Here is a 25,352-nt window from a genome sequence, read left to right on the forward strand (position 1 = left end):
AACAGGGTGCATCAGCAGAACAGATATGTAAGGCAGCCACATGGTCTTCCATAAACACATTCATCAGACATTATGCCTTGGATACTTTTGCCTCTCATGACGCAGACTTCGGGCGAAAGGTCCTCCTGTGCAATCAGGTGCGTCCCCACCACTAAAATGGCTTTGGGAATCCCAATGTTATCCTGTGGATAATCCTGTGGACCCAGCCAGAGAAATAAACGTTATGGTAAGAACTTACCGTTGATAACGTGATTTCTCTTATGTCCACAGGTATCCACAGGGATCCCACCCGGACGCATCTGATTTGAGGATCTAGACAAACACTAAAAACCTCTTCCTTCTTGTATGGAAGGGTGTGCATGTGTGTTCTTATCGCCTGTACAGGTCTCTACCTAATGTTCCTGCCTATAATCGCTGTGGAAAGAACTGATCTGACTGAGTCAGTGGGCGGGACTATATAGTGGAGGCCCCGATGCATCCTGGGAGGCCAGAAAGCTCGTGACCGTGTTGGTGCCATTTTCGCTGTCGCTCGACAATGTCCCAATGTCATCCTGTGGATACCTGTGGACATAAGAGAAATCACGTTATCAACGGTAAGTTCTTACCATAACGTTTATATATATATATATATTGTGACAAGAACACTGGGATAGTGTTTGAGGGCAGGTATATTTGTCCCAGGTTCTTGTCTTACATGTTTTAGAAAATGTTAACTTCTAGGAAAAATGCTTTTTGTTTTGTCTGAACCTTTTCAGTTTGCTGTAAAAGCTGGGTAAAGGCTCTGAGAGAGAGATAAGGCGAGTTCTAGACATTGGGCCCAGTTCGGGTCTTTGGCCTCACAGAGGGCTAATCAGGGTTTCAGCTGTGTAAGAGTGATATAGTGCTTCTAACCTGATTAGTATGGGCAGACTGCCTGGGAAGGCTGCAGGATCTGTGTGTGAGAGACACGCTTTCTGATGCAAGTAAGCTATACAGTATGTACTGAAGAACTCTGTGTTTTGTTTAGTGACAGTTAGGAACATCTTATGTTTAGTTAGTGCCGGACAGGCAAGGTATTTTTATTTTGGGGTTTGTTTTATTTTCTGTTTCAATAAAACTGGCCGGGGTCAGTTGTACCAGAAACTGGACTTGTGTTGTTCCTCAGCTGCTGCGGGCTGCCATATTCCCCAGGAAAAGGCACCTTGCACCCCTACAGTGTTACAACTTGGTGGAGAATGCGAGCAGGCCGTTCTGCGCATAAGTGAAAGCAGCAGCTTTGTGAGGCCTGCAGAAAACGGTGGTTTATGCAGATACAGCCCAGTGTGAAGTTACTGAGACTCACCCCTGAGGGTTTGATATATGTCCTGGGTGAAAGCAGCTGCAAAGCCGCCTGAAAAATCTGTTGACATGGAGGATCTGCTTAAAGCCTTGCTGCAAGCTACAGCGGCTCAGCAGGAGGCCAACCGACAGCAGCAGGTGGCAATGGAGGAAAATTGGAGACTACAGCAGGTGGCAATGGAGGAAAATAAGAGACAACAGCAGGCAGTTGTTGATGAACTTTACAGGCAACAGCGTCAGGATAGAGAGGCCTTAGCAGAAGTGGTGCAGAGACTTGCAGCTCGGGTTGGAGATGTGGCCGTCAGTGCTCCAACCAGCTCTAGTTCTATACGAGCCAGTCACTTCCTGCAGAAAATGACAGAGGCTGATGATGTGGAGGCCTATCTGACCACGTTTGAAAGGACTGCCGAGCGTGAGAACTGGCCGAAAGCACAGTGGGCCAGTCTGCTGGCACCTTTCCTGTCAGGTGAGCCCCAAAAAGCTTACTTTGATTTAAGCCCTGCTGAGGCTCGGGACTATGATAAACTAAAGACTGAGATCCTGACCCGCCTGGGAGTCACGCTGTCAGTACGAGCACAACGGGTGCACCGTTGGCTGTACGCCATGGAGAAGCCTCCGCGCTCCCAGATGCACGACCTTATTCAGCTAACAAAAAAATGGCTACAGCCAGAGACATTAACTGGTCCCCAGATGGTGGAAAGAGTCGTCATGGACCGCTACTTGAGATCTTTGCCCATGGTCCTGCGCAAGTGGGTGAGCCATGGAAACCCGGGTACTGCTGACCAATTAGTGGACATGGTAGAGAGGTATTTGGCAGCAGAGGAACTACTGATGACCACCCAGCAACCCATAGATCCTCGACAGCGCCCTTCAGTAAAGACTGGTAAGACTGTTCCGTGGGAAAACGTTGCTGGGCGGTTAAGAGAACGCAAGGCTGGAGAGACTGTAAACACTGGCCCTGGAAACAGGCCAATGGGGCTAGAACGGTCTATGCTGCCCAAATGGGTTGATAATCGTGTGGTTAAATGTTTTAGGTGTGGTATGCCAGGTCATGTTATTGCCAATTGCCCAGTCACGCAAGAACCCATGCAATGTGATGCTGCCTTTGAATGTCGCAGAATGTCTTTCTTTGCTAGGTTAGCCTGTACTGTGGTACCTTCACCTGAGCTGGAAAAACAAATGTGTGATGTGTTCTTAGAAGGTAACCGGGTAGAGGCCTTGCTAGATTCAGGAAGTTTAGTTACCCTCATGAAAGCTGGGTTAGTGAACCCCTTAAAGGTCCAGCAAATACCTATTGGGGTAACTTGCATACATGGGGATACCCAACATTATGCCACTGCTGAGGTGAATATAGAAACTTGTTGTGGGTCAGCAATGGTTAAAGTGGGACTGGTCCCTACCTTGGTGCATGAGGCCATAATAGGGAGGGATTTTCCTCATTTTTGGAAACTGTGGGAATCACGGTTATCAACAGATGTGAGAAGTAAAAAGCCAGTTGATAATACCGGTGATTTTATGGATGTACGTGGGTCTTCGGAACTTTCTGGCCCTTTGCCTTTTGCTAGTTTGGCTGGGGAAGTGACAGATGGGGAGTCCAGTGAGGACCCTCTTGCCGGGAACAGAGACATAGTAGTTAGAACTGAAAGCGTGCCTGACCTGGAGATAAAGAAGGATCTGTTTGCGTCTGAACAGTTAAAGGATCCTACCTTAATAAAGGCTAGAGAGAATGTTAAGATTGTTAATGGGGAACCTGTGGTACCAGGTGACAGGGTTACGTATCCCCACATGGCCATCTGTAATGAGCTCTTGTACCACATTGTCAAAAGGGGTGAGGATGTGGTGGAACAGCTGGTAGTTCCCCAGCCTTATCGGAGAACGGTACTAGATTTAGCTCATAGTCACGTTACCGCAGGACATTTAGAAGGCAGAAAAAACCACTGAAAGAGTTTTACAAAGGTTCTTTTGGCCAGGGGTTTATAAAGAAGTGTCTGAATATTGTTCTTCCTGTCCTGAATGCCAGTATCATGCCCCTAGACCCCATTTCAGGAGCCCACTAGTTCCCATGCCTATTATAGAGGTCCCGTTTGACAGAATAGCCATGGATCTCGTGGGGCCCTTGTTAAAGTCTGCTCGGGGCCATCAGTATATCCTGGTAATTATGGACTATGCCACTCGATATCCTGAGGCTGTCCCTTTACGCACTATCACAACCAAGGCGATAGCTAGGGAGCTGGTGCAGGTATTTAGTAGAGTGGGAATACCAAAAGAAATTTTGACTGACCAAGGTACTCCATTTATGTCAAGGATCATGAAAGAATTGTGCAAGTTATTTAAGGTCACTCACCTCAGGACGTCCATCTACCATCCCCAAACTGACGGGTTGGTGGAAAGGTTTAATGAAACATTAAAAAGTATGTTAAAAAAGGTTGTTGAGAGAGATGGGAAAAACTGGGATTGTTTGTTGCCCTACTTGTTAATGGCCATCAGAGAAGTTCCTCAGTCCTCTACGGGGTTTTCTCCATTTGATTTGTTGTATGGTAGACACCCCAGAGGGCTGTTGGATGTTGCCAAAGAGACGTGGGAAGGACAGCCCACTCCTTATAGAAGCGTTATTGAGCATGTAACACAAATGCAGGATAGGATTGCAGCCGTGGTACCTGTTGTCAGAGAGCACATGGAACAGGCCCAAAGTGCTCAACAGAGGGTCTATAACCGGAGTGCCAAGATACGGGAATTTGCTCCTGGAGATAGAGTTCTTGTTTTGGTACCCACTGTGGAAAGCAAATTCCTAGCTAAATGGCAGGGTCCATTTGAGATTAGGGAAAAAATGAATGAGGTTAATTACAAAGTATACCAGCCGGGAAAGAGAAAACCCGAACAGATCTACCATGTTAACTTAATCAAACCCTGGAAAGATAGGTTGTCTCTGTCAGCGGAGCCTTGCCCTTCGGTGTCTTCACCCCGGTTGCTTCCCGCAGTGAAGGTGTCAGAGACATTATCAGCTGATCAGAACAATCAGGTTAAAGAATTTCTCATCCAAAATAGGGAGGTATTTTCAGAGCTGCCTGGCCGAACGACCATAATAAAACATGACATTGTCACAGAACCAGGGGTCAGGGTTCATTTAAAGCCATATAGGATTCCTGAAGCTCAGCGAGAAGCTATTTCTAAGGAAGTTAAAACCATGTTAGAACTTGGAGTCATAGAGGAGTCTAACAGTGAGTGGTCCAGTCCCATAGTGCTCATCCCGAAGCCCGACGGTAGCATACGCTTCTGTAATGACTTTCGTAAGTTAAATGAGGTGTCCAAGTTTGACGCATACCCCATGCCCCGTGTGGATGAGCTTGTAGAAAGGCTGGGAACATCCAGGTTTCTCACCACATTGGACCTGACCAAAGGTTACTGGCAAATACCTTTATCTGATAGCGCCAAAGAAAAAACAGCCTTTTCGGTTCCGGAGGGGCTGTACCAGTATAAGATGTTACCCTTTGGGTTGCATGGGGCTCCAGCAACCTTTCAACGGGCGATGGATAAAATTTTGAGGCCCCATAGAAAATATGCAGCTGCCTATTTGGATGATGTGGTAATTCACAGTACAGACTGGGGGTCACATTTGGTTAAAGTACAAGCAGTACTGGACTCAATCAGAGAGGCAGGGTTAACTGCTAACCCAAAGAAGTGCTGCCTCGCAATGGAGGAGGTCAAATACTTGGGCTTCACCATAGGCAGAGGTCTGATTAGGCCCCAATTGAATAAAGTTGATGCTATTCAAAACTGGCCTTGTCCAGTGAATAAAAAACAGGTAAGGGCTTTTTTGGGAATTACTGGGTACTATAGACGGTTTATTCCTAATTTTGCGACCACAGCGGTGCCGTTGTCAGACCTTACCAAAGGGAAGCAGTCAAATGTGGTGAAATGGAACCCTGATGCAGAAAAGGCGTTCCAAGCATTAAAAGTGGCTTTGTGTTCACAACCGGTGTTGATAACACCAGATTTTTCAAAAGAATTTGTGGTACAGACAGATGCCTCAGAGGTAGGGATAGGTGCTGTGCTGTCCCAAACCAGAGATGGGGACGAACACCCTATCATTTATTTGAGTAGGAAACTCAATGAGCATGAAAAAAGGTATGCCATTGTGGAAAAGGAGGCTTTGGCCATTAAGTGGGCACTAGATACCTTGAGATATTACCTCTTGGGTAGACAATTCAGACTAGTGACAGACCATGCCCCTTTAAAATGGATGTATGTAAATAGAGGCAAGAATGCTCGTGTAACTAGATGGTTTCTAGCGTTGCAGGACTTTAAGTTTACTGTCGAACATAGACCGGGAACACAATTGGCCAACGCAGATGCATTGTCTCGCATCTTCTGTTTGGGGGCTACAAGTGTTCCGGCCCCTAGGTCGAAACAGGGGAGGGGGATATGTGACAAGAACACTGGGATAGTGTTTGAGGGCAGGTATATTTGTCCCAGGTTCTTGTCTTACATGTTTTAGAAAATGTTAACTTCTAGGAAAAATGCTTTTTGTTTTGTCTGAACCTTTTCAGTTTGCTGTAAAAGCTGGGTAAAGGCTCTGAGAGAGAGATAAGGCGAGTTCTAGACATTGGGCCCAGTTCGGGTCTTTGGCCTCACAGAGGGCTAATCAGGGTTTCAGCTGTGTAAGAGTGATATAGTGCTTCTAACCTGATTAGTATGGGCAGACTGCCTGGGAAGGCTGCAGGATCTGTGTGTGAGAGACACGCTTTCTGATGCAAGTAAGCTATACAGTATGTACTGAAGAACTCTGTGTTTTGTTTAGTGACAGTTAGGAACATCTTATGTTTAGTTAGTGCCGGACAGGCAAGGTATTTTTATTTTGGGGTTTGTTTTATTTTCTGTTTCAATAAAACTGGCCGGGGTCAGTTGTACCAGAAACTGGACTTGTGTTGTTCCTCAGCTGCTGCGGGCTGCCATATTCCCCAGGAAAAGGCACCTTGCACCCCTACAGTGTTACAATATATATATATATATATATATATATTATAGTAAGCTTGTGAGCAGGGCCCTCCTACCTCTATTGCTGTATGTTTTGTTTTATCACTGTTTCCAATTCTAAAGCGCAACGGAATTTGCTGCTCTATATAAGAATGAAATACTAAATAATGCAGCAAGGCACTAACAGGAATGGTGGTAGTTGTGGGGGGCCCAAAGCATATTGTTGCGCCTGGGTCCACCACTCTCTAGTTCCGCCACTGACCAGTTATATATACACTATAAACAACTTCACTTTTTTTTTTAGCAATTTTAAGCAATACAATTTTGAAGGAAAATGCAGTAACAGGCTTTTTTTTGTCATTGCTTTCTGCCTCAGTAGCATAATTATTACCAATGTCAATGTTTTGTATTTCTCATTTAACTGTCCTGTGAAATGGCTACTGAACTGTTATTTCTCAAAGAGCATATTGTAAAACGGTATATGTATCAATCGATTTAAAATGAATTTATGATACATATACTGTAACCCGCAATTTTCTAGTGTACAGTACCTTAGATCTGTGCTGTTTCAGTAGCTAAAAGGAATGTCAAGATCACTAACGGGATGAAGGCAGCAGTTGTTCCGACAGCTGAAGCATGAACTGAATCTGTCGGGCAAAATTAGCCTAATATGGGAAAATTACTTTTGCTTTATAACTATGTGCACAAAACAGGGGAATTTGCCTTTGACTCTGAAACATCAATGAATTCATTGAAGAATTATTTCAAGCTTTATATTGCTAAAAGGTAATTCGAATTAGTGGCTCTATACTGCATTAACCACTGCACACTTAAATGAAACAATCACAGAAAAATGTCAATATAATCTGCTATACCAATAATGTTTTACCAATAATGTTTATCATTAGCTATAGGAGGTCAGTTCTAGCTCCATAGGCAGGGAGATTGATTAGATTGTGAAGAACTAGTTTAAGATGCCCAACGAGCCAGTAACTGTCTTTTCACTGTGCCACAAAATGTTGTGGTCTAATAATGATAATACCTGTAAATCTGTTTCTGTCAATGGGTATAATTCAGACCTGATCGCAGCAGCCACATTTTTCTCTAATAGGCAAAACCATGGGGATCATTCTGACCCGATTGAACGCTGCAGTTTAACACAGCGGTACGATCGGGTCAGTACTGCGCATGCTGCCATCGTTGCCTAGCGATCGCCTCTGCCTGATTGACAGGCAGAGGCGTTCACTGGGCGGGAGGGGGCTGGACGGCGACGTTAAGCCGCCAGTTAGGGGGGCATGGTCCGGCCAATGCAGGCGTGGCCGGACCATTGGGGGGGCGGGCCGCAGCGGCTGCATGACGTCACACGCAGCCGCTGCGACCCGGGCAGCGAAGAGGTTCTCCCGGCCAGCCGCAGGAGCTGCGCTGGCCGGGAGGTACTCCTGAAATGCAAAAGCATCACCGCTGTGCAATGCTTTTGCACTACTGCGGGGATGGGGGGCGGCACTGACATGTGGGGCGGCATCTGACCTGTGCTGGTCGTCTCCCCGCAAGTCTGACTGCCTGATCGTAGCTGTGCTATAACTCGGAATGGCCCCCCATATGCAGTGCAGGTGGGGCAGATATAACATGTGCAGAGAGAGTTAGATTTGGGTGGGGTGTGTTCTAACTGAAATCTAAATTACAGTGTAAAAATAAAGCAGCCAGTATTTACCCTGTAGAGAAACAAAATCACCCACCCAAATCTAACTCTCTCTGCACATGTTGTATCTGCCACACCTGCTGTGCACATGGTTTTGCGATCAGGTCTAAATTAGGCCCAATATACCATATTAAATTGGCTGTTTAAATCTGCCTTTTAAGTACAATTCAGAGAGTAAGAATATACCTGTCAATAATGCAGTACGGATGGTGTAATGGTTAGCATTACTGCCTCACAGCACTGAGGTCATGGGTTCTATTCCCACTATGGCCCTAATTGTGTGGAGTTTGTATATTCTCCCTGTACTTGTGTGGGTTCCCTCTGGGTCCTCTGGTTTCCTCCCACAATTCAAAAATATACTGGTAGGTAAAATATAGTGGATCCCAACAAAATGAACCCTAGTGTGAATGTGTGTGCGTGTAAATGTGGTAGGGAAAATAGATTGTAAGCTCCACTGGGGCAGGGACTGATGTGAATGGCCAAATATTCTCTGTAAAGCGCTGCGGAATATGTGTGCGCTATATAAGTAACTGGTATTAAATAAATAATAATGAACATTCCACAGAGGGTTCAACTTGGCCATCCATACAATTTCCATACTTTTATTCAAATTATCATTTTTTTGCCGCTCCCCTCATCTAAGCAGTACGGATGGTGTAATGGTTAGCATTACTGCCTCACAGCACTGAGGTCATGGGTTCCATTCCCACCATGGCCCGAACTGTGTGGAGTTTGTATATTCTACCCATACTTGCGTGGGTTTCCTCCGGGTACTCCGGCTTCTTCCCACAATCCAAAAATATACTGGTAGGTTAATTGGATCCCAACAAAAAATGAACTCTAGCGTGAATGTGTGTGCATGTACATGTGATAGGGTATAGATTGTAAGCTCCACTGGGGCAGGGACTGATGTGAATGGCCAAATATTCTCTCTGTAAATCGCTGCGGAAATTGTGTGCGCTATATAAATAACTGATAATAAATAATACATCTAAGCAAACAATTTTACTTATTGCTTACTTAGAGAGGAATGCCATCACTCAGCCCAACTACCAGTGGTGCAAGTAAAAATATTTTATTATGGGTACTGAGTGACGAAAAATAGGCGTGGTCATGTGTTGTGATGGGGCGTGGCCACATGCTGCTAGTGGGAGTGGCTACATGACACTAGCAGCGTGGCCACATCACACAGCCCCTTTTTGGGGGGGGATTCTGGAGGCAAGGCTAAAAATATATAGTGATACCTCCAGTATAATAGAAATATATAGTAATGCCCTCAATTTAATAACAATATATAGTAATGCCTCCATTATAACAGGAAAATACAACCACTGTCGCACTCCAAGTAACCCTGATAAAGTGGGAGGAGCCGTCATGCTGCCAAGCACCATGGTCTTGTTGCTTTGTGGCACATTATAATTGTGGCAGTGGCAAAGTGTGTGGCAGGTGGTACTGCGTACCTGCTGCCAAATTCTTAAGGATACTCCGTACCCGCATACTTGCACCACTGCCAACTACCAAACTTTCCAACTGTCGGAGAGAGAATTGACAGCATTGGAAAGGAATGAGTTAAACATCTTGTGAGGGGTGGACCTAGCTGGAAGGAAAGTACAGCCCTTGGAAAAATGGGAGGGTTAGTATATATAGGGAAGGATAGGCCATTTTGTTTCTCTCTGGTTGGTGAAATTGCCTGTTTGTGTGGGTGAGTGCTGCAGTGCAGAACTTCCCATTTTCAGCTCAGTTTCCCTGGTTGCATTTAGGTTTTTTCTAAATTGGGGTATATATCTTTAAGCCCTGCATCCCGGCATTTACTGTACTTTACAGTGCTCCCCTGCATTTCTGTTTGAACATGGCTTCCTGCCCTCGTCGTTCCGCTGGGCCACCAGCCCGGTACCGCGCTTATGGCGGTGGGGCTGGCCCGGGGGAAGGGGTGGCAGGCCTGGGGGACGGGGCTCCGTCCCCCGGGGCCTACACGGGCTCGGGCGGGAGCGCGGTACGGAGGACCAGGTCGGCCTCGCTGCTGGGGTCCGGGCCGGCTTTGCCGGGCGGGCGTACGCGGCGGGGGGGGCCGGGGGTCCGGTCCGGCCGCCCGGAGGTAGACGGGCATCGGCCCTCGCCTCCGGGAGCGGCTGAAGGAGCGGCGGTGTCCGGAGCCCACGGGCGTGCGCATGCGCGCCACGGCGGGCGCCCGGCGGAGGATCCACGAGCGGCCTCTATCATTCTCCCCCTGCCACGGCCGAGTGTAAGTGCCGGGCGGGGGTCGGCTGCTCGCCGCGCGGGGCTGGGTACGGAGCCTCGCGCGGCGGGTACTTCAATGGCGGCAGGCGGGAGCTTGGTGCCTGAGAGCGGTGGGACGCGCACACGCTCGCCTCCGGCGGTGCCAGCCGCGCACGTGTGCGCGCAGCGGCGCCGCCAGCCCTGCTGTCTCCCTCTATATCTCCCCGGCAGCCGGAGTCCGGCAGGGGCCGGGGGGGGAGGAGAGGCAAGACAAATGTTTATACAGGAGACGGGCAGGGGCGTGTGGGGGGTGGCACAACGGGGTGTAACATGAGGTCATGGGGCGTGCGAGCCCGTGCGTTTCCCTGTCTCCCCAATTCACTCCCCTGGAGCCGGAATAAAGCGGCCTGCGGGGGAGGTCGGGGGACAGGGAGTGGGTTAGTGGCCGCAGGGCTGCTGCACGCGCAGCATGGGCTCGCGGCGGCCCCCCCTCAGCGGCGACGGATAGTTCCGATCCGCAAGAGGGGGGGGCATATTCGGAAGGGGAGAGCGAGGGCAGTGGGGGCACCGACAGGGGTGCCTCCGCTTTCCCGCCGGGGTGGCGGGCGCCGGGTGCCCGGTTCATGCCGGTCGGGCGGCAAGCGTGTGCCCCGGCTGAAGGGCAATTGGGGCCGGGGGCCGCGTTTTGGGGCGGTCACGACCCCTCCGGAACGCTGGCGTCGGCCCTGGCCACGGTGGTGGAGGCATTAGGGCCGCTAGCCGCGGCTGCCTCCCCGAGGGCGGCGGTAAGTTCCGGCGCGCCTGCGGCAGCAGACGGGCGGTGGGCTTCGGCGGCGCAGCGCGTGGCACGCGCTTGCCGGGAGCTCGGGGCGGCCGCTGCGGAATTGGAACAGGGTCCGGGGCAGGACACGCAGGGGCGCGCCGCGGCAACGCCCCCCTCACGAGGGCGCGGCATGCGCCGCGAGTGCTGGATGGGTCCTCCGCTTCTTTCTCTGTTACAGGGGAGCTCGGGGAAGAGGAGATGGCAGAGTTCGAGGAGGATGACGTCGGTTTGGCCACGCCGGAGGATTCCATGTCGGGGCAGTCGGCGGCATCAGGTGAGGTGGTGCAGTCGGTATCGGGTTCCTCCACGAGCTCTAGTCCTCGTAGTTCTTCCTCTTCATCCTCTTCATCGTCTCTGTCGTCGCAGGCGTCCGACGTCAGTAGCACGACAAGGGCGAGGAAGCGGGCGACGAAATTCGCCAAGAGGGCAGCGGGCCAGCAGAAGAGGCGTAAGAGACGCAAGCGGCTGGGCGAGGAAGCTTGTAGGGCCAAGAAGCGCCGCGATTTGCCCGGGGTCGTGCGCTGCGAATATACTGCTGTAATGCGGGGGCTGCGAGATAGTTGCCGCAGGAAGATTCGTAGAGGGGACTTCGTGGACGTGTTCGTCTTGACGAAGGACGCGAAGAGGGAGTATAAGGTGGCGGTCGCAAAGAAGGGCATCGGGGCTGAGGCATTCCGTACCTTCGATAATTGGCTGGCCGGGTTTTGGGTCTTCGCGGCATGTTACCTGGAGGACAGGCCGAACGAGCACATTAACGTAATTCGGTACCTGCATCTCGTGCATGACATGCAGCGCACGTCTTCGGGTTCGGAGTGGCGTAAGTACGACCAGGAATTCAGGGAAAAGCAGGACGGTTTGCAGGTCATGGATTTTGGGTTCAAGGACGTCGAGGTCTGGCTCAAGGTCACGCGGGCTTCGCAACAGGCTGAGGAGCCCCGGAAGCCGGGGGCGGACGGGCACCGCGCAGGGTCGTCCGCCCAGGGGTCCGGCGCGGACGGCGGATTGGCCAAGCAAGGTAGGTCGGGCGTCCCCGCAGGGGGGGGCGAGCCGCCACAAAAGGAAAATGTTTCGCGTTTAACAACGCGGTGTGTTCCTTCGGCAAACAGTGTCGTTTTCAACACTCATGCCTGCAGTGTGGCGGATCCCAACCAGCCCCCTCCTGCTTCAAAGGCAGTCGGCAGGGTGCCCGGGGTAAGCCAACTTACCCCAGGCAAGCCGCGGGCGGGAGTGCTCCGCAGAGCGCCAACACCAATTAAATTGGAAACTATGGGCCGGTGGTTGGACTGGTATCCGAATAGGGAGGATGCACAATTTTTGTTTTCCGGTTTTCAGTTTGGGTTTCGCTTGCCTGTTGCGAGCGAGGTGTCCGGTGCGGGCCCAGCGGAACCTCCAGTCTGCCCGAACCTTGCCGTTAGTGCTGAGGGAGAAAGTGGATAAAGAGGTCAGGTTGGGCAGGATGGAGGGACCGTTCCTATCACCCCCGATGGATGGCTTGGTCATATCGCCAGTGGGGGTGGTTCCCAAGAAGGCTCCAGGCGCTTTCCGGCTCATTCAGCATCTTTCTTACCCGTCGGGGGCGTCGGTCAACGACGCAATACCGCTGGCTCATTGCTCGGTGGTGTATCAGTCGTTTGACGAAGCGTTGGAGATGGTCCGCAGTTACGGGACTGGGGCCCTCGTGGCTAAGATCGATGTTGAGTCCGCTTTTAGGTTGCTGCCATTACATCCGGACTCGTTCCGTTTTATGGGTTTCCGGATCGGAGCGGAGTATTTCATCGACAAATGTTTGCCGATGGGATGTTCCGTTTCATGCTCATTTTTCGAGCGTTTCAGCACGTTTCTACATTGGTGCGTGGAGTCTTCGTCAGGGGGTCACGGGGTAGCACATTACCTCGATGACTTCCTGTGCGCGGGTCCGGCAAATTCGCCACGGTGCGGCAACTTGCTTTTCAGCATCCGAGCGCTGTTTTTCCACTTCGGCGTTCCGGTGGCCGAGGATAAAACAGAGGGCCCGTCCTCCTGTTTGTCTTTTTTGGGGATTGAGATTGACACGGTGGCAGGATCGTGTCGGCTGCCTCGGGACAAGGTGGTGAAGCTCCGCGACGCTATTTGCCGGTTTGAGGGGTCACGTAAGGTCACGCTACGGCAGGCGCAGTCATTGCTGGGCATGTTGAATTTTGCTTGTCGGGTAATCCCGATGGGCAGGGTTTTCTGCCGGAAGCTAGAAAGGGCGACTGCGGGGTGTGTCAGACCACACCATTTCGTGCGTTTGTCCTCAGAGATCAAGAGGGATTTGGCCGTATGGGCCTCGTTCCTAGAGGACTTCAACGGGGTGTGTATATGGCAGGCTCCAATGGTGGACAGCGCTCGGTTGCAGCTGTTCACCGATGCAGCGGGTGCCTCCGGATTCTGTTGCTATCTGGAGGGATCTTGGTGCGCGGCCTCGTGGCCGGCGGAATGGCATCGCGAAGGTTTAACTAAGGACCTTTTGCTTCTGGAGCTTTTCCCCATTATGGTAGCACTGGAGGTATGGGGCGAGCGGCTGGCTCATCGCAGCATCTTGTTTAGATGTGACAATCTGGGCGTGGTGCATGCGATAAATAACCAGAGGGCAAAGTCGCTTGTCGTTCTGCAGCTGCTGGGGCAGTTGTTGTTGACATGCCTACGTCGAAACGTGTGGTTCCACGCGCAGCACGTGCCAAGGCTGGAGAACGGAATTGCTGACGCGTTATCACGAGGGCAGTGGGACAGATTTTGTTTGTTGGCGCCCGAGGCCGACGAGCATGGTTTTCATTGTCCCGGTAATGTTTGGCAGGTGATCGGGCCGGACTGGAGGGTCTAGCGTTGCGGTCAGTCGCGCCAACTACGCTTACGGCTTACAGGCAAGCCTGGAGCGAGTGGGAGGAGTTTGTTCAAGGACGGAATTCACAAGGTAAGAGCGGGCATCGGATGATGCTTTCTTTTATTTGGCAGCTGTATGTTTCGGGTAGGTCCAGAGCGGTGGTTGCCCGGTACTTGGCTGGGATTTCGTTTTTCAGCAAAATAAAGGGCGTCCCCGAACGTGACTAAAAGTGGGATTCTGCTGAAGGCGATGAAAGGATGGGCGCGAGTCGCGCCGACGCCGCCTGACAGGAGGCGGCCCATTGACGCGGCCTTGTTGCCGGCTGTCATCAGGGCGGTGGGAGGTGTCGCATCGTCCATGTTTGAGTCGCTGTTGTTCAGTTTGGCGTTCTCAATGGCTTACCACGGGGCCTTTAGGGTTTCGGAATTGGTAGCGCCTTCTAAGCGAGCAGATTCGCGCATGCTTGTCGGGGACGTGGTAGTGGGTGAGAGGTCCTTGCTTTGCAGATTGCGTCGCTCTAAGACAGACCAAGTGGGGAGAGGTTGATGGGTCACCTTGGTTCCGGCTCTTCATGAGAGCATTTGCCCAGTAAGGTTGGCAGTACAATATGAGGCAGTACGGCCCGACGGTCGGGGGTCCTGGCTGCTGCATTATGATGGGCTGCCGGTGACGAAGTATCAATTTCGTTGGATGCTGGGTGGCTGTCTTGAAAGCTTGGGCCTTCCACCCGCTGCGTTCGGGACGCATTCCTTCCGCATAGGGGCTGCGACGTCTGCTGCGGCGGCGGGTTTTTCCATGGCCGAGATCCAGGCGGTGGGGCGATGGAAGTCGTCAAGTTACAGACGGTATATTCGCCCCGTTGCATGAGATGTTGGCCCGCGCGTATGCCTTGTTTAATTGCAGTTGTTTATCGTGTTGTTACAGTTCAGTACGTTGTGGTGTTGTGCGTTGGTTTGTCTTCCCGTTTTATCCTACTCAGGGATTAGCTACTCGCCGTTGCGGGCATGAGCCGGTAGCGGGGGTCTGGAGTTATTTTGCGATTTTTTGCCTGACTTGACGGACTGAATTCTAATCCACAATTCGGCTAATCTGTTCTAATCAGAGTCTCTCAGCAGGTCTTTAAGCTTTCACCTCCAGCTGAGTTCTTGCATGTTTTACCCCTTTTTTTACCCCCCCCCCTTTTATTTTCTTAATTTTGTTTTCAATTTCCCCATTTGTGTGTTCATGTTCGGCTTCAAATTGGCTGGAAGCACGTGCAGATCGGCTAGGCCGAGATTTCTGCAATATTCGGAAACAAAATTTTTCTTTTTGGCAGATCCTTCAGGTTAACGCACTTACTGAATTATGGTATAGATTTTAGTAACCAATTTTACCCCCTTTTCCTCCTCTTCAGGTTGGTTTGCTGATGACTTGACCGTTTGGGTGGTGGGCCACTCGTATGTGTTTTGGGCCGCAAGGTTTTTAGCCTCGGCGGGAGCTCAGCGGTTTCCTAGGGCTCAAGGAGTTAGATGGCTTGGTTGGCGAGGAATGATGTGGAAAGATCTGAGGAGTAGGCTAGTTAGTCAGGCCAGCAAGCAAGGAGTTCCTAGAGTATTGGTGGTCCATCTAGGTGGCAACGACTTGGGGAAGAGGACATCTTTGGAGTTGCGGTGGGCCATGATACAGGATCTGGCAAGTGTGGCCGCAGCATGGACCAATTGCATATTGGTGTTCTCCTTGATGGTGCCAAGATTGAGTTGGCGAGGTGTGGCGGACGGACGCATAATTGATGAGGCCAGAATGAAGGTGAATGGGGCGGTGGCGAAGTGGGTGCTGTCCCACGGAGGCAAGGTAGTTCGCCACCCTAGGATTCTGTTCCGAGACAGTCACCTTTTTCGGCCTGATGGTGTGCATCTATCCAATGAGGGGATGATGTTTTTCCTGGAGGATCTGTTCCTAGTGTTGCAGGAGTTAGGGTGAGGTTATGGTGGCGGTGCGAAGACTCTGGGGAGGAGTCTTTCGCTGTTGGCGGAAAAGAACGGCAGTTTGTAGTTGTATGGTAAGCTGTAGTGATTGACAGTTTGATTTGGTTTAGGTGCACTCGCCTCCATCGACTTATTGGCCGCTCGACCACCCGACCGGGAGGCAGCGGAATGGGCACCCCTCCGGGTGGGAAGTCATTGTGGGGGTGGAGCTAGCACCTATTACCGTTTTGATAGTTTGTAGTTAAATTAAGATGGTTTTGATTTTAGCATCTTTAAGGTTAGCGTCAGTTTAATAGAGCCGTTCTTTTTTCTGCCACCATATGCCGGCGGATTCGGCATCTTAATAAAAGTTTTTCATTTACAGGTTTGCTATGGTTAGGGTCAAATAAATAGCTAGCAATTTTTCTGCCAAATTCAAGTCTCCGTGTCTTTATTTCTTGGTATGAGAGGTAACGAATGCTTACTTAGAACAAAGGGGTCCACCAAATGTCACTAGGATGTTTATCAATTTGGCATAAAAATTCTGGTTGAAGAGAGGAGGAAGCCTGTGTGCAGACTCCATGCACTGTGCCAGAGTCTATTGTGCATGCGTAAATCACTGGAAAATTATCCACTGCACCATTTTCTGGGTGATTGTCCCACATTCCCACTCCTAAATGCTGGGAGGTATGCAACTACTAAATACAGCCAGTTTCAACTTCTTGCTCCTCTAAAAACACAACCATATTGGTCTAAAAGACCAGTAACATGGAAGTAAATCTAGGCATATTTCAGCATCTCAAGTTGCAAACCCCTACCATAGATAGGAGAGAGAGGAGATTTAGGTGGTCGGTGTTAGTGGTGGACAGTAGTATTTGTGTCATTAGCATAGAATCACATAACTACTTCCCCCCCCCCCCCCCCCTTTAATGACTGTGATTACAGATATTATTCTCCCCATCTTACCCACTTCACTACAAAATAGGCTGCTTGCAGAATGAGTACCTTTTCTTCCAGGGGTCCAAGGGACTACCCAAAAAATGATGATCTAATGCAATAAGCTTGCTCGTTCTTATAATCTTTAGCTTTGCTGTATAAAATGGGTCAAATTTAATAATACAATCATAAGAGCTATTTTGAGTGGTGTGAAGTCCCTTTTTCTTTCGAAACCTTCACTAGAAAAGTTATGGAAGAATACAGTTTAGTTTTTGCTGATAGAATGAAAGCAGAGTTAATGATATGTTTTTAGTTTAAACTAGGACCCTTCTATCACCAGTATGGGACGATTGCCCTTTTTGATTATATGTTAAGTCTGTGACCTTTCTTTCTGTACTATTTATTTGGTTGTACATTAGGAACTTTGAGTCCGTTGATCAGGTTAACGTAAAAAGAATCTATTAGATAAGTTTCTTTGATGTGTTCTGGATTTCCTATAAATCATTATTTTGCCTGTAGTGATTTTCCACATCTGATTTATTGGTCATTGAATGTATAGACTTGTTTAGTTAATTCAATGGGGTTTTGCATGGCAATTATTGTGTCTTCTGCTTCGCTGGTTCTCTGTTCCAGTTCAGTGATACATAAGATAATAGATGTGTTATTCCACTATTGATGCATGTTTAGATAGTTATGTTTTTACTATAGATAACAGGCATTGTTATAAGAAACCTTTCTCTCTCTGGGTCGTATTTATCATTCAATATTTGAGGCATATCCTCTGAAAACGCCCATTTTGGGGGGGATACCCACAAATATTCAGTATCTCCCCAATGTAGGAAGGAGGGATCACAGCACATATCTCTCTATCTGCTGCAATCCCTCAATTTCCAACAGCCACAGCCCTCATAGGTTTCTATGGTGGCTGTGAAGTTGCCAGATTTACTAAACACCAGAATGAAAAGCATTTCAGAGTTTGGCCACAGCAACTAACACTGTCTGATGATGGCATTAGCCATTGTAGCCTATGGGCTACAGTCTTCAAAATTTACCAGGAGAGGGTTCCACCAGAACCCTCCCTGGCAATGGCTGTTGCAAATGTGTGGAGAGTAGATCACACATCATGGGCAGTAGCTCTGTGCAGGTCCCCGACAGAAGTGTGCAGTGTTTGCTAACGGGATAACTTCACTCCTAAGTCCTAACACAACACAGGAATGAGCTACTTTCACTGTCCCTGTCCCTGCAAGTGTATATTAATACATTTGTCGAATGTTAATTTCTTTTTTCTACAAATAGCGGTGAATACAATTACAATTATTGAGACTAAAGCCCGATAATTACTAAATATTGCCCTGTCTCACACGCCGTTGGTGTTATTTTCTGTTCTTGTTAAGACAGGATGAGCGGGAGGTGCAGTATCTCTGGTATGTAGTCAGGGTAAAGTAGGGAACTCCACTATGGGGGACATTTGTTATCATTTTGTTTTGATTTGCCTATATTTCTTGATGCTTTCCCCAAGATATTTTTATAATTTTATGTACTTTGCTTCAGAGCAATGTTTTTCAACCGACTTTTACCTAAGCACAATATTGCAGCCCATTTGCGTTTTGTATCCCCAACATTTGTTAAGCAAAATACTTTGAATATATACTGTATAATTGTTATTGGATGATATGTTGAAGCACCACTTTATGTAAAAGCAATACATGTACTATAGAATGAATTGTACATATATCTCTATCTATCTAAATACAGTATAAATACCAAAAGTGGAACTATGTATGTATGTTAATTGGCTCCTACATGGCTTGATGGATCTGGACCAAACTTGTTGCACATGCCCTTCATTATTAAACTTAACATACAGACAGGGTTTAAACTAAATCCACCCCTTTCGTGGCCAGGGCCACATATGTATATCTAATATATAAAATTAATTGGTCTGTTTGTTTGACTGTCCGGCTATAAAAAAAAAAGTCCACATAGTCAGGGCCTTGTTGGAATCAAACCCGTGACCTCAGTGCTGTGAGTCGGTAATGCTAACCATTATATATATATTAGAAGTTCAGAAATGAAACTGCAGCTGACTGATTAGTAGCACCTGTTAGCTAGCCTTAAAAATGCTGTCAGTACACAGGGATAATGCTCATGATGCTGGACAAGCTGGTCAGGCGATAGGCTGAAGGTATGGGGTTATACTAGGAGCCATTGGATTCTGTATAATTTTTGATTGTCAGAACATGGAATGTTATGCTGTGACCTGTAACCTGCTATGAACTGCTGTTACACCATGTGATTGACCTAACCTGTGGAAAAAGAATAAACATGCTGTTTGAATTTTAACCAGTGATGGAGTCCTTGTCACATTTGGTGCCCAAACAGGGACCACATTGCTGGATGCTACTACGCAGAAAAGGACCTGGCACTAAATTAAGTTTGAGATTCACTATCAGCAGCCAGTTAAGTAAGTAATCATTTACTTTTATATATGGCTTGAAGGCCAGGAATGTTGCTAAGTGTGATGATTTGCAGATTGAGTGGCCAGTAAGGCAGAGAAATTGCACACAAAAGTGGTATACTAATCTGTTTTATGAAACTGACACACCAGAGAGAGTTAATTAAGGCTGCTAAGCTTGTCCACAAAGTGGAAAAGCAGTGTAACATGGAGGGGGTGATGAAAGATTTTGCTGAATTTGTTGCAGGGCAACCCAGGGAAATTTTAGATCCAGTACAAGAAGGGTGGGAGTAGCAGTCACCCCAAGAGTCTAACATCATTCAGTTTGTGGCACAACTTTATGACCATTTACAGCAAATTGAGCTACTTCTGAATGAGCATCTGAACAGGGCTCAACAGCGTCAAAAACGTATTTATGAAGTTACTGCAGTCAATTGGTCCTTTAAACCAGGAGATAAGGTACTGGTTCTCGTACCCACCACTGAAATTAAAATGTATGCCTAGTGGTCAGGCCTTTATGAGATATTAGAGACCTGTTATCTATAAGGTTCGAAAGAGGGTAAAAGGAAGTAAGTCTAAATCTGCCATGTGAATTTACTAAAACCCTGTTAAGAAAATATCAGTCAACCCTCTTTAGTGGCCATGAAAACCCCAGATTGTTAGGTTCCCATGGAAGAAACCTTGAATCTCAGCCAGAAAAAAAAATTGGTCGACTTAGGGCTGGGATCCAACAGGTCAGTATTCAATGGCAAAGTCGGATTGACATTGTCGGAAATGGGGCTAAAACCTGTTGGGTTTGGCCGTGCTCTCAACAATACACGTGGATCGGTAGCTGCATTCCAACAGCTTTCTGACAAGTCAGGAATTCCCGACTTGTTGGAAAAAATGGCCCCCTATTGAATAGGTCAGAACCCCTTCCGACCTAAACCTGTCGGAAGCTGCCGTCTTTCCGACTAGATGGCAGCTTCTGACAATTATTGAATATACCAATTAGTAGCACAGTACCAGTATGTGTTTTCGGCAATACCGGTGAAAACCCAAATCATACAACATGATAGTATTACTCCACCCGGGGTGGTAATAAAACAGAGGCCATATTGCATTCGTGAGGCTAAACAGGCTGCAGTAAACGGTAAGTGGAGGAGATGCTGCATCTAGGCATCATAGAGGAGTCAAACAGTGAATGGAATAATCTCATTGTCTTAGTGCCTAAGCCTTTGGGTGCCTTAAGCTTCTGTAATGTTTTCAGAAAATTAAATAAAGTTTCTCAGTTTGACTCCTACCCTATGCCCTGAGCTGACGAATTAGTAGAACATTTTGCAAAAAGTCAGTGTCTCACTACTCTTGACTAACAAAATCCTTTGGCTGAAGCTGCCAAGGCCAAGCAGCCTTTTCCACCCCTGTGGGTCTCTTCCAGTATAAAGTACTGCCCTTTGGTTTACATGGAGCCCCTGCAACTGAACAAATTGCTCTCGTCTAATAGAGAATATGCCGTGGCATGTTTAGATGACATTTTCATTTTTAGCTCTGAAGGTGGGTACACACTAATAGATATATCTGCAGATCAATTGATCTGCAGATATTTCTATGGACGGATCGGGCAGTGTGCTGTGCATACACACTGCCCGATCCGTCAGGGACTGACGTCATGAACTGGGCGGGCGTGTACACACGCCCGCCCAGTTCAGCTGTCAATCACCGCCGGCCGCCGCAGCATGTGTACGGGCGGTCGGGCGACCGCCCCATACACACACAGCGACGCGCCAATATATCGGTAGATATATTGGCCATCGGCTGTGCTGCAGGGCCGACGCGATACGTCTGTGAACGACAGAGTTCACAGACGTATCGGCTGTACACACTGGCCGACGGTCCCGCGATATATCGGCCGTTCAGGAGAACGGACGATATATCGACCAGTGTGTACGGGCCTTGACTGGGAGTCACACCTTCTGAAGGTGGAGGCAGTGTTACAGTCTCTACAGGGACAGGGTTTCACAGCTAACCCAGAGAAGTGTACTATCGGAATGGTGGAGGTGAAGTATTTGGATTATATTGTAGGCAAAGGGAAAGTTAAGCCTCAACCTAGTAAAATGGAAGCAGTGCTTGCATGGCAAACTACGGGTTTTCAACCTGCGGCCCTCCAGCTGCTGTGGAACTACACATCCCATCATGCACTGTCTCTGTTTAGCATACCTTAATAGGTAAACTGTGTCAGTGCATGCTAAGATGTGTAGTTTCACAGTAGCTGGAGGGCCACAGGTTGAAGACCCATGGCCTAAACCAAAATGTAAGTAACAACTCAGGACATTTCTGGGTATAGTAGGCTATTATCGCAGGTTTATTCATGATTTTGCTACTAGGGTGGCAACACTGAGTGTCTGAAGACAGTCCCCAGATAAAATAATATGGTCTAGACCAGCTGATGCTGCATGGCAGGATTTAAGGCATGCCTTAATATATGTGCAGAGCCTGCTTTACAGGCTCCTGATTTCAGGAAGCAGTTTATATTACAGATGGATGCATCTGGGACAGGGTTAGATGCAGTCCTTTCCCAAGAAGTAGATGGGAAAGAGAAACCCATCCTCAACGTTATCCGGAAATTGCTGCCCAGAGAACGCAAGCACTCAACTGTGGAACAGTAGTGCTTGGCGATTAAATGGTCAGTAGAATCACTGAAATATTATTTGTTGTGGCAAGAATTTTGGTTAATCACAGACCATGCACCCTTACAATGGATGCACATGAACAAGGAAGTAAATGCCCGTGTGATCCGTTGGTTTTTGGCCTTACAGCCATTTCAATTTGACGTACAGCATTTTCCTGGGAAACGGCACCTAAATGCAGATGCCCTTTCTAAATGGTTTTTGGATCCCGATCTTCCTCACAACCCTATAGTGAAGCTAGGGGAGGAGGAGGAAGAGTGTGAAGACGGAGAACTCTGGAAGATGGTGGAGGGGTTTGTTCCCAGGCAGATGGCACGGATAGATGTAGGCGAGGCAGACAGCTCACCTGAAAATTCTTAGCTTCACCAAGGTGGATAATGCTCCTGATGCTGGACAAGACGGCCAGGCGAAAGGCTGGAGACGATAGGAAGCATTGGATTTTGTATAATTTTTTATTGTCAGAACATGTGCCCTTATTTATCAATGAGTGATAAATTTCACTGTGAGTGATAAATTGCACGAGCCAACTAGCTCCTAACTGTAATTTTTCAAACACAGCCTGTAACATGGAAGTTAGGAGCTGATTGGCTGGTATTAATGGATACGGCTAAGTAGTGCAGGGGGTTGTGAAGCACAGTTAGTAGCAAATAAGCAGTGTGCACATAGGGCTTAATGCAGAGTTTATTGCAGCAGCAAATTTGTTAGTAGTTGGACAAAACAATGGTCCTCATTCCGAGTTGCTCGCTCGCTAGCTGCTTTTAGCAGCAGTGCAAACGCTAAGCCGCCACCCTGTGGGAGTGTATCTTAGCTTAGCAGAAGTGCGAACAAAAGGATCGCAACGCTGCTACAAAAAAAATTGTGCAGTTGCAGAGTAGCTGCAGACCTACTCCTACCTTGCGATCACTTCAGACTATTTAGTTGCTGTTTTGACGCCACAAACATGCCCTGCATTCGGCCAGCCACTCCCCCGTTTCCCCAGCCACTCCTGCGTTTTTATCTGGCACTCCTGCGTTTTTACACACACTCCCCAAAAACGGTCAGTTACCACCCAGAAACACCCACTTCCTGTCAATCACTCAACGATCAGCAGTGCGACTGAAAAGTGTCGCTAGACCTTGTGTAAAACTGCATAGGCTTTTGTGAATCGCTTGTGCAGCCCCGCTATGCTAAAAAGTTTTGTGTAAAACAAGACTAGCCCTGCAGTTACTTACCTTGTGCGATCGATCCAGCAATGATGGTCCCGGAATTGATGTCAGACATCCGCCCACCAAACGCCTGGACACGCCTGTGTTTGCTAAACCCCTCCAGGAAAACGGTCCGTTGACGCCCCGGAACGCCTTCCTCCTGTCAATCTTCTTGTGGTCGCCGCAGTGACCACTTTCTTCGTACGCAGTGTCGCTGTCCGGCGACACCCATCATTGGGCAATGACACGCCTACACAATGCAGCCACCGCGCATGCGCAGAACCGACCCGTTTGCACCACTGCAACGAACCACAGCGTGCGAACGGGTCGGAATGACTCCCATGGTCTTGCCCAACTGCTAACAAATTGGCTGCTGCGATCAACTCTGAATTACCCCCATAGTTCAGATCGCATGTAAGATATGCAGTTCCTTAGTATTCACACAAGATAAACTATTTAAGCAGTGAAAGGACAAGTATAGCAGTTCTCTGGTGAGGGATATAAGTAACAGCAGTTTCTAGCAGAAGAAAAGTTAAAGAAAATCCTGAGGCTTGCGGAACAACAGATACCAGCAAGGCTCCCTGTGAGCCAGTCTGATTATGAGTCTCTTAACTGATGCTGGCAGGAATGAGTCTCACTGAAGCACCCTGTCTACACAGGTATCTCAGTCACTAACCACTGGGTGCTGGGAAATGGAGCTGCCTGCTCCCCTTTTTGGAATGCAGTAATGTCTCCGTCTGTCTCTCTCTGAGATGTCACGAGTGAGGTGCTGGGCGGTAGTCAAGTGAGCTGATAATCAGTTGTGGCTGGTTAGTGATGGCTTGTCAGCGGATAACCAGCACTGATGGATACTGAGGTTGGCCCTTGTTTTGTGGCTGTCTGGCCAGTTACTCTCTGATGCGGCCCCTGGTTGACTCTGACTAATGATTATTGTGTCTCTCTGTGATACCTGTCTGCGGCTGGCACCCGCACCGCCTGTAGCCGATCTCCGTCTCTCCCAGGCGTTCCAGTCAGCGCTCCGCTCCCAACACTCTCTGTCAATGGGACACTGGGCAGCACCTCTTCCCTCTATTTCAGCAGATATATGTGGCTGCTGTCTCTCCCCATCACCTCAGGGAACTTGTTTTTCAGCAAGGTAGAACAGCAGCGTTCCTCCCTGCCATCTCCTCAGCTCTTCCCGCCAAGCACTAGCCAATCCTCAGTAACCCAGGCTTCTCACTCTGCCTGACTGTGGTCATCCCCTCCTGGGTCCTAGTGCCTGTCAGATGGCTGTCACTGCTGCTGATTATGTCACCCTGCAGCTAGGGAGAGGAGGGTAACCCCCCACAGTTTTAGGACAGTTTGCTGCAGGGTCCTGCTGATATTGTTGGCTCCAATAGGGGCTCACTAGTGGCGTCCCACACACTTTCCAGGGTTTCTTTCAATTTCGAGTTTTGTATTACAATATCAGTGTGACATAGCAAGTTGACGTTTCAGCCAAGTACAATGGCCTTTTTCAAGACAGGACCTCCACCACAGTGCAGAACAAGCTGTTCTTGCCTGTTGAAAAATCATTCACAATAGGCTATATTTCTCTTACGTCCTAGAGGATGCTGGGGTCCACATTAGCACTTTAAGAGTTTGAGAATGTGGGCTGGCTCCTCCCTCTATGCCCCTCCTGCCAGACTCAGTTTAGAAAATGTGCCCGGAGGAGCTGGTCACAGCTAGGGGAGCTCTCCTGAGATTTCCTGGAAAAGTTTGAAATTAGAGTTTATTTTTTTACAGGAGGCTGTTGGCAACAGCCTGCCTGCAGCGAGGGACTAATGGGGGAGCAGTGTCCGTCCTGCGGTGTCTGAGCCACTGACTCCGCTGACTGGACACTTAGCTCCAGAGGGGTCTCCGCCACAGGGGAACCGCTTGCCCCAGCAGCATGCCGCCGACCCATTACAGAGCTGAAGTGAGTGATGAGTTAGTCACCGACCCCCCCCCCCCCCTAGCAGCCGCAGCCATGCCCCCGCATCCCCCCTCCCCCCTGGAGTCCCAGCCACAGTGACAGCAGTCGGCCGCAGACATTCCCCCTGAGTCCCGTCTACAGTGTTAGCAGACGGCCGCAGCCATGCCACCGCACCCCTCCCAGCTACAGTGTCAGCAGCCGAGGCCATGCCCCCCCCCCCGAGTCCCAGCTACAGTGACAGCCGGCGCAACCATGCCCCCACACCCCCGCCCCCCCGGAGTCCTGGCAACAGTAACAGCAGCCGCACTCCCCCCCCCCCCCCCAACTGGAGTCCTGCAGCCATGCCCCCGCCCCACGGAGTCC

General features: G+C 49.0%; 1 long non-coding RNA gene across 1 annotated transcript in view; it reads left to right on the plus strand.

Annotated features, from left to right (window-relative positions):
* Positions 1 to 6,018: 6,018 nt before the first annotated feature.
* Positions 6,019 to 25,352, plus strand: part of LOC134986431 (uncharacterized) — a 56,253-nt gene continuing 36,919 nt past the window's right edge. Inside the window, exons 1-2 of the long non-coding RNA XR_010192355.1 lie at positions 6,019 to 6,071; positions 19,099 to 19,215. This is a non-coding gene — a long non-coding RNA (uncharacterized LOC134986431). The remainder of the gene's footprint in view (positions 6,072 to 19,098; positions 19,216 to 25,352) is intronic.

Source organism: Pseudophryne corroboree, chromosome 1 (genome assembly GCF_028390025.1).
Source record: "Pseudophryne corroboree isolate aPseCor3 chromosome 1, aPseCor3.hap2, whole genome shotgun sequence".
In the NCBI taxonomy this organism is placed as follows: domain Eukaryota; kingdom Metazoa; phylum Chordata; class Amphibia; order Anura; family Myobatrachidae; genus Pseudophryne; species Pseudophryne corroboree.